Here is a 17749-nt window from a genome sequence, read left to right on the forward strand (position 1 = left end):
AAAATAAAAAGGCAGGAAGAGGAAGAGGATGGCTTTTCTACACCACAGTACTGATTGTTGCTCATTATCTATAGGCACCAACTCCTTTATGACCATAGTAGCTTTATACTAGAATAACAATGCCTGAAAAAAACCCTTGTATGTCGACTGTGCCTTTAAGTACTTACAAGTGAAAGACATCACAAACCACTGGAACCTCCAGAAACTGAAAAACCCATCAAACAAAGGAAGCCAGCCAGACACACTGCCCTCCAATTAAACTAGAAGTGAAAATGCACTGACCTGAACATTTTTTTCGATTGCAAAACAAGTTTGATTTAAATTCTGAAAAATATAATATAGAAAACTTGGCAACAAAGACATATAAACTTTCTCTGCTACCAGAATACACAAGACTTACAATTCTTATTAATGATAAGAACCGGATTTTTACCAAGTATATTGGACAATCAATCCAAGATTATTTGCAGTGCCATTTCCAGGAATTAGTGTCTGCAAATATAGGAGAGTTTTTCAAATTATCTCTTCCCTTAACAAGACAAAGAACTTACTTTTTGTTTGTTTTGAAAACTGGACAACTTTCATCATCTTCCTGCTGTAGCATTTGCAGTAGAATTTTAAGCATCTACACAATCCAACTTGCTGAGCTCTTTTGAAAATCTAGCCACTGAGCCTGACGCCTAAATGCTCATTGTGAGTTAAGTCAGTTTGCAAAATCTGGCCTAGAATGTGAGGACCACCTAACTTTTCTTCACATTAGATTCCCAAAAGCAAATGGCCTAAAACCCACTGACTATAACAGACAAGTGATACAAAGACTTTTGAAACTAATTAATATTTCATTAAACCAAAAAAAGGGAAAAAAACCCCCCAAAAAAAACCAAAAAACCACTGGTCTATTTGCCTACCTCTTCAGGGCATCTATAAGTATGACTCTATCCCCTCACTCAACTTCAACCCTATTAGGCAGCAGGAGATTTTCCTAAAACTCTGGTGAGGAAGGTGACAGAGCTGTAAGTATGCCAGCAGAGGCCAGGAGCAGCTCAGAGAAGTGGAGCAGAGGAACGTGGCCCAGTTGAGGCAAAGAGGGACTGGTGTGTGTCAGGGAAGACCATAAAGGTTAAGCTTTTCTATAGCTCTTTTCCAGAAGCAAAACTGGTATCTATTTGAAACTATTAAGACTGTCTGAATTGGGGTCTGCTGATGAGGATGAGAAAAGAGAGAGGCAAAGCTGAGATGGCAGCGGTCACAGCCGTGTAAAGAAGTTGAATAGGCCCAAGGTAATAGCGTGCAAGGCGCAAGAAGGCACAGGGGGGATGGCCAATGGCACCCTGAGATCAAACACGGAGATTTTGATCCCCAAGCAAACGTGACCTCTGTGCAAAGGCAACCTGTGTAGGGAAAAGAAAAACGAAAAAAAAAAAGCCTTCAGAGGTGTTCCAGTTGCCTTTGCAAGTGGTGAGGTCTTTCGGGTAGTTTGACACCCATGGGTGGTAGCTGCAAAGCAAGTTCAGGTGACATGTGTAGATTGGACATGTTTCTTCCTTGGTGAGGGCAGTAGAAAAGGTGCCTAAGACGCCAAAAGCATGGCTTTAGCAGAAAGCCTGGTGTTGCCAGAGCCTTGGGGGTCACACAGTAAGGCAGAGGCTGGTAAGATCTAAGGTTTCTTTTGGGGCATGGTCACCACAGCGCTCCAGGGATGCACAGGCTCAGGAGGGAAGGAGTAGTGGCCTTTCTAAGCAGGTGTCAGCCATGCTGAGTATGGCTCCTGTTGTCAGCATAACAGGGCAAGGCGCTCCTAAATACCCTCTGTGGATCCCAGCACGTCGGGTGATGTGCTTGCATGACAGTGCCCAGAGGTTCACATCAGGAAGACACTTGAGGTGTTGGGTCTTGAACCTGTCACTAGGGATGTCTTTGCAGGACTGTGTAGACACAGCCACTACCATGACATGTCAAAGTACTTTTCATTTCTACATATTCACATTCAGAATGATAAACAGCAAGGTCCCAGACAATCTCTTTTAGTATTTTTGTATTATTTTGTGCTAGCCAGAATTCCTGCTATCTTATTTACCCTTTTTTTTTTAAGCTGACAGCTAATTTTATCTCGATTGACAAAGAAATTGTAGCTGAATTCTTGCTATCTTTTTTTCCCTCTCCTTCTTTATGGAGGTAACCAAAACAGGCTATTTACTAGGACAAAAATATGAAAAGAAAATGGATTAAAGAAACAGACTTACTATTATAGCAAATTTTTTACCACTTCAGAATCAGGAACACTTTTCAAAAATGGCATTTCTTTTCCTGAGGAATGCGATAAAACACATGGAAGAATTAAACTGAACTCTCAGACAAAGAAATAAATGCTAAGAGTTTATATTCTTCCCTGCAGTTGATTCCTTTTGGGAAGGGTGGAGGGGAGGTTATTTTTTTTGTTTAGGTGAAACAATTTCATCAAAGGTTGGCAGAATAGTAAAAGGTGGAAAGCTCAGGAATCAGTTATAGCAGGATGAAGCTGTTTGAGTACTTCTCCGAAGGTCTTGCAGCTTTTTTTTTTTTTTTTTTGGCCAACTTTGACAAGTTCTTTGTGCCTAGTGAAATAGGTCATAGGTCATCTCATAAGTTTCTCAGACTCATCCTTCTAGTCCCAGATATAAAAGCAAGGCAGTCAGGTTTCCTTCTGCTATTTTACTAATTCTGTATGAAGGCAAAAGTCCATAGCTGTAGGAATAATTAATGAAGTCTCAACAGTTCTAAGCTATTTTCCAGCGTAGCACTTGGAAAGATGGAACTGCAGAAATAATTGATTATTTAGGCTTCGTGACTGAAACCATAAACCAGCCAGCAAGAAACAAAACCTAATTTGGATTAGGTGCTCTGAAGTGCAATACTTCCTCCTCCAACTTCTCATTAGATGAAAAAAAAAGCAAAAACATTTCTTAGAATTTAAAGCTGCACTTTTCTGTTGGCATTGGTTATCTCTTTTCTAAATTTCAGTTTTGTTTATCACAATCTAAAATGTGGATTTGAAAAGAGAAAATGTTTTAACTTTGAAAATGCTGCATGAAATATGAAAAGGAAAATTATGATAAGGTCTTCAATTTTCCCAAAGGAAATTTTCTTCTAAACTTAGTTTCCACTGAAATACTGTTTAGGTCATGCAGAAATTGATTTTTCAGCTAGTAAACAATGCGGCTGAAAACTTTTGCCATTTAGGGGCATTTTGAGAATGTCTACAGAATACCAGGGCAGGGGAAAAAAAAAATTAACTCCTGTAGAATTACAATGCTGGAAAAGACCCCAAAACAACTTGTATGTAACAATGTATGAAAACCCAGTTTAATAAAAGAGTTAGGAGCAGGGTAAATAGTCTCACTATGGCTAGGAGGAGGTAGAAAAGTACCAGGAAGATAAAGTGGATAATTAATGTTCAAGCTTGGTTTTTTGTTTTTTGTTTTTGGGGTTTTTTGTGATCTAAAGAAGTCGGGTTAAAAAGGATTATAACACCCTCCCTTTATGTCCTGGTTCTGTGCTCTATGGCTAGTACACCATAATGCATTCCTCCTGAAAAGTCCTCATTAATAAAAATGTCATATCTCTGCCTTTACCTGCATTTCATTGATGAAGCTGAAGAGCAGTAGTGTGTAGCAGAAATTCAAATGATCTGCTATTTGGGGCCTTAATTGAGCTTCTTTGGCATAAATCAGACCAATTTCTGTAGCCAAGAGAGGTATTTCATTGTATATGTCCATTTGCCTGAAATACACATCCAAGTCATCAGTGTCATCTGCTGGGAATTAAACAAGACCTGACTGGTCCCCAGGAGACGCGAGTGTCCCACCTTTGCTCAGCAGCACAGGACAGCTCTTCCTCTCAGCACCCTGAACCACAGACATCAGCTGATGGAGCCTGACAAGAGCTGCTCAGAGGCAGCTGTTGTCCTCACTTTTCCTCTTGGGTTTGGAGTATTTCACCAAATTAGAACGCTCTTTCTACCAGCCTTGGGTTTATAGCTTCTTAGCTGTAAATTTCACTGTGACTGATTGGGGCTATTGTTTTCCCCTGGTAGCACATCTTAGCGATTCAGAGTCTGAAATGATTCATTTAAAAACTCAGAGACATTTCCAAGGGGTTATTTTTGGAAATGGCCAAACATCCAACCATTGCAATAGCATCCTGCAGAGTCACTTATGCAAAGACGGAGGAGAAAACCGGCTGAGGGACCATAAGCAGCTGACCCTACAGCTCTGCTGTAAGCCTGCGTGAGGGAGCATTCCCGTGTGTATGTCCATTTGGCTGCTAATAAGAAACGGGAAAAGATGGTAAGGAAAGCAGTGCCGTGACTCATTTGGGCCATCAAATTATTTTCGTCACCATCTCAACACTCCCCCTTTAGCTCTTCATCATTAGTTTTGTATTTTATGACCAAAGTAAAAAATAAAAGAAAAAAGGAGGCTAGAGACCAGACACAGCTTTTTGGTTTGAAAGAATTTTTAAATGAATTTCCCCCTAGGTAAATAATTCTCTCTAACTGTTCCCTAACTAACAACTCCCACCAAACCCACTAGCAATCCATACTGTTGGAGCTGGAAAAAAAAACCCTAAGCAGTGGAGAGGGAACAAAACTTTTATTTCAACAGCATAGGATTCAACAGCCCTCCCCGAGTGCAATGTATCAGTGCAGTAGGCTATGCTCAATACAACATCCCCCCCCCCCTCCGCCCCAGACTGACAAATTCTACATTTAATGGAGGAACAAGAGCTTCTCACCCGATTCCCCACAGTACGAACAAATGAATGGAGACAGCAGTAAGCGTAGGAGCAGTCCCAGTTTCTCTCTCGCACCAATAGAAGAGAAATAGCTGTTGGCAGCACGAAAGGGAAGACTACTAGAGTGTGAACTAACCACCCTCCCCCTAGACTGGGGAGGGTTTTCTCACACTCATCACTTCTGATTTTATGGCCATCTGTATCATTTTCCCTGGGTAAAAAGTTGTGCAAAGTTACAGGACACCTATCTTCTATACTGGCAGCTGTGCAATCTTTGCAATCAAAAGCCCAGTGCCCCCCACCCCCCACCCCCAGACCCAAACTCAAGCAGCCTACCTGAGCTTTGTGGTGACATTCAGTGTGAAAACAATAAAATCCAAGGGGCTGAAGGAGGCAGCATAAAAGAACAAAACTTCCTGAAGACTAAATATTGCTCTGAAGTAGAGGAAGAGAAGAATAATATGAATTTGCTCTATGCTTCCTGGTATCAGCAAGTAAGGGTCAAGGAGAAAAGTCAGAGAAAAAGTCCAAAAGGCTCTGGAATACAGCCTGGCTTTCTGCATAAAGACAATTTTGGAGTGAACTGGTGTTGGTTTACATTCAGTTTCTGCAGCTAATCCTTTGAATCTCGAGTCCTCCAAAAATTGTATATTCTCATAAACTCATTTTCTATACATATCTACCTTCTGCATAGGAAAAACATTCTCACAGGACACATCTTTCTGCATATGTTAGGAGCCCCCATCAATGAATAACAAGACTTTCTGTAAATGCTGGTTCCTTTCATTCCGGCATGGGTCAGGACTCTTCTGACATTACACAAACAGCAATTTTACACTCCTGTTAATTTTATTTCTCCTCCACTGAGTTTAGGAGTTTGTGAATGTTATGTAGTCTGTCCACTCTCTATATTTAGTTTGTAAAACTAACATTCTTCACATAGCAAATGTTATGTACTTTCACGCTCAGATCTGTCCTTTCATCCTCTGAGGATTTCACAACTCTGCAACAGCACAAACAAGACAGGAAGGTTTAGTTTCCCCCTATATTTAGTCATGGGACAATGTCATAGTCTAAGCTCTCTTTTTTCCTAAGAATGATGGCTTGCAGTCAGTGACTCAGCTGCTTTTCCCCTGATCCCATTGGAAACTGCTGCTGATTTCAGTACAGGAGCAACAGTTCAACTTGTTACATCTAAATTTGATCTGATATAAATTATTTTCAGGATACCACATCAATATTCCTTCTACTTCATTATAATTTTTCCACCACTGATGAGTAGATTAGTAGAAAGAAAGACAAAAATTATATATGTTATGGACTAGCCTGTGCTTTACAACATCTCTGATGTTGTTTCTATGGTACTGGACTTCAGACCTTTAATGACACACTAAATTTTGTCTGATGCAACTGAGCATTCTTTTTATCAGCTGAGGTGGAATACCAGTAGTAAGCAATACTATTTTGCAGTGATGAGATTATATTTTCATTGTGGAAGAGGATGAGTATTACTCCCTGTTGTTTGTTTCCTGGGGTACATACATACTTGCTGGAAGCTTGGATCAAAACCTTAAAGAATATCAGATAGGGTTAAATGGGAGTACAGATAATTAGATGCAACATTAATTTTCCTGGTTTAAGTACCAGTTTGTTTGATGACTGTACATTTTTCATCAGGCTGGCTGCTCAGCATATGACAAAGCAGAGAATACATTATCTGAAGACAAGAAAAAAGGTTATCAAAAGAAATGAAAGCCAGAGACTCTCAGCTACTCTCTACCCAGAGATACCTATACATTGTGCCTGGGAAAGAAAACTTATCTTACAAAAAAAGGTAAAGTACAGAGAAAGATAATGAAGCAAAAAAGATTTTTAACCTGAAAGATACCCAGTAAGATCAGGAACAGGATATTATCCAAGATATGGATTATAAAAGCTATATGCAAAAGAGAGGTGTGTGTTCATGAGGGTTCTTTCTTAACCAAATGAGAAGGTTATTTATGGATGACTTCTATGCATAATTTAAGTACATAACCTATTTTTACACAAGCACACAGCTGAAAAGTACCTGCAGAGAAATAAGCATAAGCTTTCTGCTCATCGTGCACTTTATGTGACACAAGTGGTTCTTCCAAGTGGGAACAGTACATGCTAGCAACTCAAGTCTGCAATCAAAGACTGACTTCAGACAGGTATGGTAGAGCTCAGTGAATATTCACAGACTGCAAAGCTCAATGCCCAGGAGGGACAATATTCTAATTTCCTGTTTATGGCTCCATAGATTAAGATATGTATTTTAAATAGATGAGAACCCACAACCGAAAAGACAAGGCTGGGCAGTGGAGGCGAGGTAGTGAAGAGGAAAAGGTTTCTGGGAAAACTAAAAGTGGCACACAAAAAAGTTACAACATTACAACCTTATTTCTACAAGAATCAAATTCAAACAGAAATTTCCATTCATTCCTAGTGGCTCTTGTGCCCAGTTGTGATCTTTTAAATCCAAAAGGATAGCAATCTCTCTGTGTATTTGAAAAAAACCCCATATCTGTAAGGATATATTCAAATTGTTTTATGCTTCAAGGTGGAAAGAGCCGCATTTTTATTTGATTCACTTGCTGAGAGCATTCTGATTTAGTGTTATTATACCGAAATATAATATTTTAAAAAATCCAAGCACCTGTAGTAATCTAGAAATCACAAAACACGTGCATTTAGCAACTGTTAAGTGGGCCTTAGCAATTGGCAGCAAAGAAAAATCATGAAGAAAAGAAGTACGTTTAAGTTGATAACCCTGGCCCCATGAACATAGCAGTAGGAAAACAAGAACTGCTATAGAGAAGCACTTTGAAAAGTGAGCTGCATTCATTTGATATTTTTCTCAGCATTTGGTCTGAAATATGGACGTGCACAAAAAAGAGTTATAATAAAAGCTGCAAAATATGGACTGGTGATTACTTTGTCAATATCTCACCTAACAAGACCTGATTTCCAGCAGATCTACATCTGAGGTGTGGGAGCCTGTATAGATGCGACTAAGAGCAAAGTCACCACCTCTCCCAGAGAGGCACAAGCTTGGGTCTCCCTCTCCCACCCAGCATGTTGTCACAAAAAGAAGTTCCATGCTTTTGACGGGTTTGGTTAAGGTTTGCTAATGGTATCAAAGTTACCAGGGTTAACTGAAGGGGGGAAGATTGGCAGCCAGACTTTTGTGATCATCAACATTTTGTTGTCCTAGGAAATGCAAAAAATGCTCTGGAAAGTTGGTCTCCAACACCATTTAATGGGGAAAGCATTAACTTAAGCACTACTGAGGGTATGTTTGTCCTCTAGACCAAAGTGACAGGGAAAATGAGTCTGTTATGGCTCCAAATAAGGATGAAATAGTAGCATCACAGGCCATTAGAGATCTCGGTTCAATTGCTGCTTGCTTAGCCAACATAGTAACTGTCACACTACCATAAATTATACAAAATTAATCTTAGGAGCAGTTCTGGCAGCATCCACTACTACCTTGTTCTTAACTCTCTATTCAGTAAGTAACAATGTCTGTCAAGTAAGCATTAGTTGGTGAAATAGGGCCGAAACTGAAGGTCTAGGCAAATGCAAAACAAAGAAAGTGTGGTTTTGTCTTCAGAGAAGAATTAGGGAGCAGGCATCTCAGAGAGTAACAGCAGCATGGCTAAGTGTTTTGCAAGTATGTATAAGACCTCACTATCAACTTTGATAAAAGTGCTTCTCAAAACACTGTGTAATGCATTTTGACCGATCAGAAGCAACCAGACATAAGACGACATGTTTTTCTAGACTACTGCAAATATGAATAAGAAAAAAAAAGACCTAAGATTTAAAAATTTAATGCCGCTGTCTTCATGTCCTTATAAGTGTTAATAAAACAAAGTAGAAGAATTCAAACCTCAAGTGCTTAACCATACATCAGCGTTACTGGAGCATTCCTGACTTCCTACAAAATTATTTGGTAAAATCTCAATTAAAATGCAGATCATTAAACTGTAATTATATAAATTTCTTTCCATATTTTCCCTGTGCTTTCATGCAGGAAGCTGTAAACAAATATTTATAAAACATACTGTTGCTGTAATTAGAGATCAGTGTTGGTAGAGAGAGGGCTGAACGGGTTTACATCAAAGTGTTCCTCTCAGAGCTTTTATTAATTTAAGAGGCTAAGCTGATCATAATTTCTTCCAAGTTTTTGAGCAAATATGAGAGTGCTGGAAGTAAGAGAAAGGCTCTTTCTTCCCCCTAAGCCTAAAACAGTGTAAATGCCAAGGATTTGATTAGTTCTGTTAACAATCAATATTAGTTCTGTTAACCATTAATATTTCCAGTCAAGGGTTTAAGTGAAACTGGTCCCCATTCCTTTGTGTGCTTCTTCTTTGGTATGGAGCTCGATTTTGGTTCTTTTAGCAATGCCCAGAACATGGGAACTTATTTGATCCTTAAGGGATTAAAAGGTTGCCTGAGGAAACCTCCCCATTTTTATGCTTATGCAGAGAGCTTTTAAACTGAGGTTTGCTCTTGGTTAAAGAGAGTGTGAAATGGTCACCCCTTCCTTAACAGTACAAAGTGCTAAAAGAATCAGCTGGATCCATGTTGCAATGGAGCTGTGCCGAACCTGTATTTTCCCCTACAGAATTAAGGAGAAAAATATTACAGGAGGTTTCCTGCATGTTGTGTAACAATTGTTAATCACAGTAAAACAGTGCTTAATAACTGTATTGGCTAATTGCATGCAGTTAGACTAACCCTCTCATCAGCTTCATGGACTAAACATCCATTCCCAGGCTTCTTTACCTTTGAAACCTGCAAGAGAAAGTGTCCCTAAACAGGAGAGTCAATGAATTAACAACACGTGGAAAACCATCAACTGTGACAAAAATGCCCACTCAAAATACCCACATGGACAGTATTTACTGCCTTGAGAAACTGTGTTGCATGCTATGAAGATGAGGAAGGTTGCCTTGAAATACTGTATCAGTGTACGTCCACGTACAGCGTGGAGAGGATGCCAAGGGAAGTGTTGGCCCTGGTTTTGTATAAATCCTCAGTGTACATCCACATACAGCACAGAGAGGATACTAAGGGAGGTGTTGGCCCTGCTTTTGTATAGGGGACAAACGGAGGATAGAAACTTGCAGATAAACTGTGAGAGTCACTTCCCAGAGCTGAGAGCTCAACCTGGTGGCATTTTAACTCTAGGTTAGAAGGTGTTTTCCACCCCTTTGATGTGCTTTCCATGGAAAGGGGAGCTGGGCATGTGGGTCACAGCCAGACGACACAGCACCAGCCCCTCACTCGACAAATATCCACACCGCAGACTAACCACTAATCCTTCTTTTCCTGTATCACGGCCACCGCAAACCCCTGCATTGATATAGCAGAGCTACAGATGCAGAAATGTGCTACACAAATGAAATGAGGAATTGCTTTAATATTCCCTTTTCATGAGCTCTTTTAAATACTGAGATCTCATTTTCTCACTTTCAGGAAATGTGCTGCTTTGTTTTTTGAGGCAGAATACTAGATTGTGTCCACAAGTGAGAAAATGACTGTTCTTTTCTTCTTTGTTCTAATTTTCCTTAATATGAAACAAAACAACAAAAAATAACAAAACAAAACATTTTGACTGACATACTTGTGGTTTGTTCTCTGCCTGCCATAAACCATGTTGTAATGAGTTCATTTTAGTTCATTCCCATTTTAGGGGTAGTACAAGTTGTAGCACTGTCTCTGCACTTAAAATGGAGCACATTTTCTGGATCTGGCAAAGGCTCCACAAACATTTAAAACTTCATTTAATGTGTCCATTATATTTTATATTCAGTTTACTTAATTAGAACCACTGTGGAATTTTCGATGGAACAAACTCTTGATGAAAACTCTTGACGAAAAGTGTAGATCTGGGGTGGGTGGCTGGGTGGGGGAGTGGAATATCAAAAGTTTTTCAATAAGAAAAAGCTGATTTTACATGAAGAAAAGGAACTATTTTGGTTTGTGCCTATTCAACCCAGAATATTTCAATCTATACAGTTCATCCAGAAGCATTAACTGCATATCAGTCTGACAAAATATTATACTGAAATGCCCCTCACATCACAACACAGACTTCAGAAAAATGAGTCCAGGGTCTGATTTTTTTCCCCATGTGTTGTATTCCATAGAAGTGTAATTCTTTCAAGTTAAGGTGATACAGTACTTTTCCTTCTACAGCAAGAATGATGTAAGATGTGCCAGCACCAGCCAGTTCCTGTCCTCCACCTCCCATGCCATCTGCCAGGAGATTACAATCTAACCTGGATGACTGGGCTGATTCAGACTATGACAACAACTGTACTGGAAGCCTATTTTTAATCTGGTTTACCCTGTGGCCCCCAAAATCTGCATCAGCACAGAGGAGTGGAAAGAGCAGCTGAGGACCAGAGCATCCCCGTCTAGCTTTAGCCCCAAGTGCTACATACCCTCAGACTGCCCCTGTGTAATGCCCACTGCAGCCATCCATCTAACTCTACTGAGTCACTATACCCATGGGATGGGAGTATTATGGGAGATGCATCCCGTGGGATAGATGCTCCATCTGGATGGAGATCCATCTGGTCCCGAATTTTTAAGTTTTTTTTTCTTTTTTTTAAAAAAATAAATCATACTTATGAGAAAGTATTGTGCAATTTTGAAGGAATCAACCTTTGATAATTTTAATTGGAACTGCTGAAACATTTCTAAGTTGAACTACTTTCGAGAATTGTTACCTCACAGCTATTCCAATTTTTCCATTTTCACCAACTGAGAAAATATTCCAGACTTTTCTATGAGATAGAAATCCTTTGGGTTTTGATTTCAGTGTCATTAGAAGTCATGTACAGAAATAAATTATTAACCCTTGTGTAGCATTTTCAAGATAGATTAATACTCAAGGAGCACAATAAAATAAGCTGCAACTGAGATATTTTAATAAAGCAATTTAGCATATTCAAGGGATGAACTTAGCACTTCAGTTCTGTTTTGAGTAATTAGATTTTCCCAACTTTTTATGGGGTATAGCAAGTTCCCAAGTGTGCAAAGAAATTTTAAAAAAAAACAAAACCCAACCCCAGGTTTCATGAAAGAAAGTTGATTGTTTTCAACATGCTATTCACAGAAAAAATATACTTAGACATGAGGTGTTATCAGTTTGGAAAATGCTGCTGAAAAAAGCATGAAACAAACTATTCTAATCCCCTTTTCCTTTGCTAAGCAGTTCAGTAAAATAAGCAAATTTTAGAAAAACAATTTGATCAAGTCAAAGCTAAAATTTTTAGGTGTAAAAATAATGTTAAAAAAATGTTGCCCTTTTCTACTCTGGCTGCAATTTGGTGATCAGTGCACATGGCTGATACATCCACTCTTGAGCACAGTTGTTGATGACTGAACAGAAGAAATGGAAGATGGAAATGGAAAACACTTGCCACACTCCGTGGCTCTGGGTAAATATCTGTGGTTCATAGTGTTGCAAGACATTAACCTTACAATAGAAAAAAACCAAACTGGGTTTCCTGCTAGGGATGTCAAAAATATTATAGTTCTAGTCCTTCCTTTCTTCACTATGTTGGTACAGAGGAGCAAGCTTGACTATAAATCATCTTTTGCATACATAAGCTTATAGCACTCATCAGGTTTTGACATAATGTGTCCCTAGGCATCAAATGAAAGACTTCAGAGAGGACTGACTGTATTGCATTAGGAAAACTAATTACCAAAAGTACAATCTAATTAAGATAGGGCATTTAGGGGACAAGATCCCAAAGCTAGAATTGCTAGGGGACTAAGCAAAATACTGAACTGATAGTTTCTAGTGTATGGTATCATGTCTCCTCTACGCCTCACATTAAACCAACGCTGTTTTGCAACGATGCTCCTGAGAAATCACTTCCCCACATGTGGTCTTACATACTATGCAATTTCATTATAGAATAGAATGACTCTAAAATACATGCATTAAGCACAATATACAGGTTTCCATTTCTACATCCTGAGGACCTGTATCTCTTTATCAAAGGTAGCATAAGCCAGATATGAGTATGGATATAATACAAATAGCCTGCACAAATCGTGCCTAAATATGTAAAGAATGATACTTTGCAATTAGTCTTCAATAGCCTCCACAGAACTACCTCAATGTATCTCAGAAAAAAAAAAAAAAATCACAATTGGGCTATTTTACAAACTTAATCTGCAACTTTTTATAAAGAGCTTGATCATTCAGCTTTTCCAAAACTTAACTCCCCTCAGTGGTCTCCATCCAGGTGCCCAGGTCATCAGAAATCTCACTCTTTATAAACACCTATGCATCAATATTAATATCTGCACTTCAGATAAATAGAAAAGCGGGAAATTAAATAAATGAAAAACCCCATTATTGGAGTTTTTTGTTGGGTTTTAGTTGGCTTTTTTTTTTAACCTGGGGGTGAGAAAAAAGTGAGAAGACATCAGATGACTTCTCCAAAATCTCAAAGAAAGTTTCTGGAAAGTGGAGTTTGTGCCTGATTTCTAGACCATAATTTCTGCCATGGGGCTGCCCCTTCTGAAGACTTCAACACAGGGAAGAACAGCATGCAATGCTTGTCATCGAGTTGTGGTCTCTCAGTGCCTAAGTGACTTAAAAAGCTAGCAGAAACTGATATATTTAATGGAAACAGGTTAAGGGCATGGATTCTAGCACTTGTAAGAATATATACTTCAATTAATATTATTACATAAATTATTAAGAAATGTAATTTCTTTTAATGACTAAAACAAGACATGACTCAAACACAGCAATTGTAGCTGGTCATTTAAAACGTACCTTGGAGTTTAAGCTGAAAAAAAGATATGTGACCAGGAATGTAAAAAAAAAATATATATTTAAAAAAAAAAAAGCAGCAAAAGTATTCATAAAACAGTGACTGAACCAGAATAGTCATCCTGGTACTCCCAAGGTTTGCTTGTATAGGTCCTTTGGTGTTGATTTACTGTATGTCTGGACTTGGAATATGTTGAGCCTGAACAGATGGGTGTGGTGGGAAGACAGACTGGACCTGTCCCCATCAAATGTTTTTAATGCAAATTTTAGACAAACAGTTTTAGAGAAGTCTTGAAGTCGACCTATTCTGTGGCAAGGTCAGCCTCCAGCAAAGCATAGAATCACAGAGCTGTCAGCAATTCCTCTGTTGCTTTCGTATTCATTGACAGAGGAGACTTGGGTCATGCCAGAGAAACTGGCTCAAATAATTTTTTGAAAAAAGGCGGGGGAGTGGTAGCAAGAAACTAAAGAAAAAAGAAGGGGGGGGAAATGTATCTGGAGACTGATTTTAATATTTAAACATCTCTACAGAGTTAAACGTCTATTATGCGTCAGATACTTAAGCTGTCACACTGAAATACAAGTCAGACTGCAGAGGTTACTTAAATAATGGTGTACAACAATGGAAAAACAAACACTTCGGCCTCATTCCATCAATCTAGAATAAGCTGTAGCAATCAATGAGAACACTCCCCAAACCTGGTCCTGAGATAGTCTTGTTCCCTTGGGTTTCACTTTGTGCTTCATGTTTTCAAACTCTTCCTGCTCACATTAAGTGCCACTCTCCAAAACTGCAGTTTGTTCTTGCATGTAAACACATTACATGCAGTGGAGAAACTATAGCAAATGAGCTCAGAATATGTTTCTGTGTAATGGAAGTCATTATGCTTTCTGTGGAAATATGGAGTATGAATGACATTTTGCATGCTAATAAAAATTTGCTGAAATTCTGTCTACTGAGATATGAGACTTGTTATCAAGATGACCTAGCAACTTCCTGGTTTCCATTCCATTTTTATAAGCAGGCTGAACTGAAAATGTGTGTAAGCAACGCAGTCTGTTTTTAGAAACTAACAAAATCAAACTGAAACTGAAATTTTATTATAGGCTACAACTAAACCTTTATGCTACCTCAAATTAAGCATACCTGGAGTAACAGAATGCTGGCAGAACAAAGCCCCGAGAATCATGATCAATTAAGTCCGCAATTCAAATAGCCGTATCCCTTGCCCAAGGAAGCACAGCGGGTTCCTGGTGAGAATATCACAAGAAAGACATCATTTCCTAGCCTATTTAATTTTGCATGTCAACTTCCCTATCCTTTTGATATTCCATACTTTATGGTTTGGTCTTGTAACAACTGGAAAACTTATTCCTCATATTTTCAGTCAGCTCCTTCATGGCTTATGCCTGCCAACCCTTCATTTCCAATTCCATACAAAGCAAAGAGGGATGTAACTTCTCAGCTTGCATTGCGGGCTTTCACCGCTCCCCTTGTAAATATGAAAATAATCTTACTGCGGGCTTTTCCCAGTTCTATGTCTGACAGTTGGAAAGAGCAAACCATTAAGAACTGCCGTTTTATATTACCCACCTCCACTAACTTCCTGAAAACTCTCACTTCAATAGTTCCAAAAGGGCACAATTTAGTGCCCATCCCTCTCCTGTATCCTACATATTCACAACTAAACATGAACATTAGGCCACAGATATGCTAAGTCCAGTCATCATTATCCAAGCTTTTCTTTCCATCCTCATGCAACTTGTTTTTGTCTATCTTGCATTTTTGTCCTATACTCTGGGGAAAAGATATTTCTAACTATTTATGTAACATATAGTATAAGGTGAGCCTAAACCATGCCTTGAGATCTTAGCCACATGAACTATAAGTAATAACCTTTAATCATGAAATCTCTTCCTACACTTAAAATAGCAACAACAACTACAACAACCTCTTTTAGGCAGTGTTTAAAGCATTTGAATCTGGGCTTCCACGTATCTCACAGCTATTCAGCAGCATGTTGCATAATGAAAAAACAATAAAAGACAAAACCAAGGAAGTACATCTGTCATAGAAAGAATTATAGAAAGAGTTATAGAGAAAAGTGAGATTATACTAATAGATGACTATCGGCATCGATGTCTTGTTAACTCTTTTGGCTAACTCCCATGCTAATTTGTTGACACCTCTTGGAGATGATGCTTGTGAACAAAAGGCAGCCACGCAGCTTCTGTCAGCTAGAGATTTCCTGCTTTCCTTTCAATTCTGAAGTGAAACACATGTAGATTTGATCAACTATTTGTCATACTTCACTAAACTGATCATCTAAATCTGAAAGATTTTAGCAGACATAACTGGGGATGAATTTCTTCAGGGGTTTAGCATTCATTTAATTGCCAGAGAAGATGGTAAGCTTTTCGAAGAGCTCATCATGGTAGATATTGAGTGAATCTAAAAATAAGGCCCTTATTTATAGACCTAAATAAAAGCTTTGCCCTTTTGAAAAGCTTGCTGTGGACACTTTAAAACAGTTTGTTAAGATGGGCCCATCGGCAAGTTCTCAAAACCTGAGAGAAGACTTGTGCTTCTCTGGGTACAGAATGAGGATGATACTAGCAGTGAAAAAACTCAAAACATAGGCAAGACATAAAAGCTGTTCTTTCTAAATGGTTATTGCTATCCACAATGATGCTACAACATTATTACAGCATCATTGAAGGATCAAGCACAAGACACAGTGAAACAGAGAAGCATAAGTTTTCCTTAAAACAAGAATTTCCAGCAATTAGCAAAAGTGGCTAAGAAAAAAAAAAAAAGAGGTGCAAAGTAACTCTAAAATTATAAAACTCTATTTCAACAAGCTAGAAAGTCTCCTTAAAGCTGCTGTAAGAATGCACTGAAATGATGAACCCACAAATGGGAACTTCTAAAAATTTCTGCTTCTATGGAGATTTGATTTGGAAGCAGAACTCTCCAAATCCTTTTCTTATCTATCTTACTGCTGTAAGTTAAGGGGAGCATAGGAGCAATTAAAGGACCAGATTTTTACTGACATCCATCTTCACAGACAAGTATAGCAACAGTGAAAGACTTACTGCTTTCACCACAGCTGCAGTAAGATTTTTGATTTTTTATTTCCACAAAGGTTTCTGGAGCAGCACTGTTCTGAGAGAAGGATCCAAACATGCAGAAAGACCAAAGAAGATGAGACACAAGAGAAAGAACCACCTCTCTTACACCTGGAAAGGGATTGCAGGAAAGAGATTTCAGACCAGTTCAGCCCAGAGCAATACCCAAGGCAATATGTACCTTTGACAGATTCCAGAAAGCTGGTCTTGTACTCCCTAGGCACTATGCAAAGACCAACTTGACTATCAGCCATGGCTTTTCTGCTGTGTTGGTACTTGAGAACAAGCATTGCTACAGCTTAAAAATCAGAGGCTGCATCATGTTCTAACTATATTTATGGTAAAAAAATATTGGACAAGTTTCCTTGAAGGGTCCCACTTCTGATTTAAAAAAACACATGTTTCTTCATCTAAAGATAGCAGCATGGTGGCCATCAAAACAAACTAGCAATTAACTCGGTATGTAACCAAAAGTCCTAAAAGGCAGTGCAAAGTGCTAATTGTTTGTATACAGTGAGTATCAACAGGAAATGAAATTATCTAAAGACAGGATGTGATTTGAATTGGCAGACAGTGAGTGAATGGTAGCAGACATAAGCATTTTGTATGTTAAGTATTTGTCATGTCACTCATTATCCTAATTAATGTCTTCCGCAGGGGATATTCCAGCCTATTTCTGCAAAATTCCTTGGGTTTATGGAAAGAGATAGATCAGGATTAAGAATCACAGCAAATCACCAGTTTAGTGAGGATTTTTTTGTTTGTTTGTTTTTCTTGTTACAGTCATTGTAACAAAAGCCCACTAAACCACCTCTAACCTCCTCATGGAAGATGGATGATAATTCTGCTCCCCCCAGCTCACATACACAAGGTTTCATGCGACATTTCACATATCTCCAGAAAAGAGGCTCCATATGTCTACCAGGATGTTTAAGGACAGTATTGCCCTGTTTGCATCATGCATTTGCATTTTTAGGGAATTTTCTCTGTTGTCTAATTTATGTTTTAGCATCA

General features: G+C 38.7%; 1 long non-coding RNA gene across 1 annotated transcript in view; it reads right to left on the reverse strand.

The window, feature by feature from the left end:
- The window catches only part of LOC119147341, a 35864-nt gene extending 18690 nt beyond the window's left edge, over nt 1-17174 (reverse strand). Inside the window, exon 1 of the long non-coding RNA XR_005103996.1 lies at nt 16917-17174. This is a non-coding gene — a long non-coding RNA (uncharacterized LOC119147341). The remainder of the gene's footprint in view (nt 1-16916) is intronic.
- Between the last annotated feature and the right edge of the window lie 575 nt (nt 17175-17749).

Source organism: Falco rusticolus, chromosome 4 (genome assembly GCF_015220075.1).
Source record: "Falco rusticolus isolate bFalRus1 chromosome 4, bFalRus1.pri, whole genome shotgun sequence".
In the NCBI taxonomy this organism is placed as follows: Eukaryota; Metazoa; Chordata; class Aves; order Falconiformes; family Falconidae; genus Falco; species Falco rusticolus.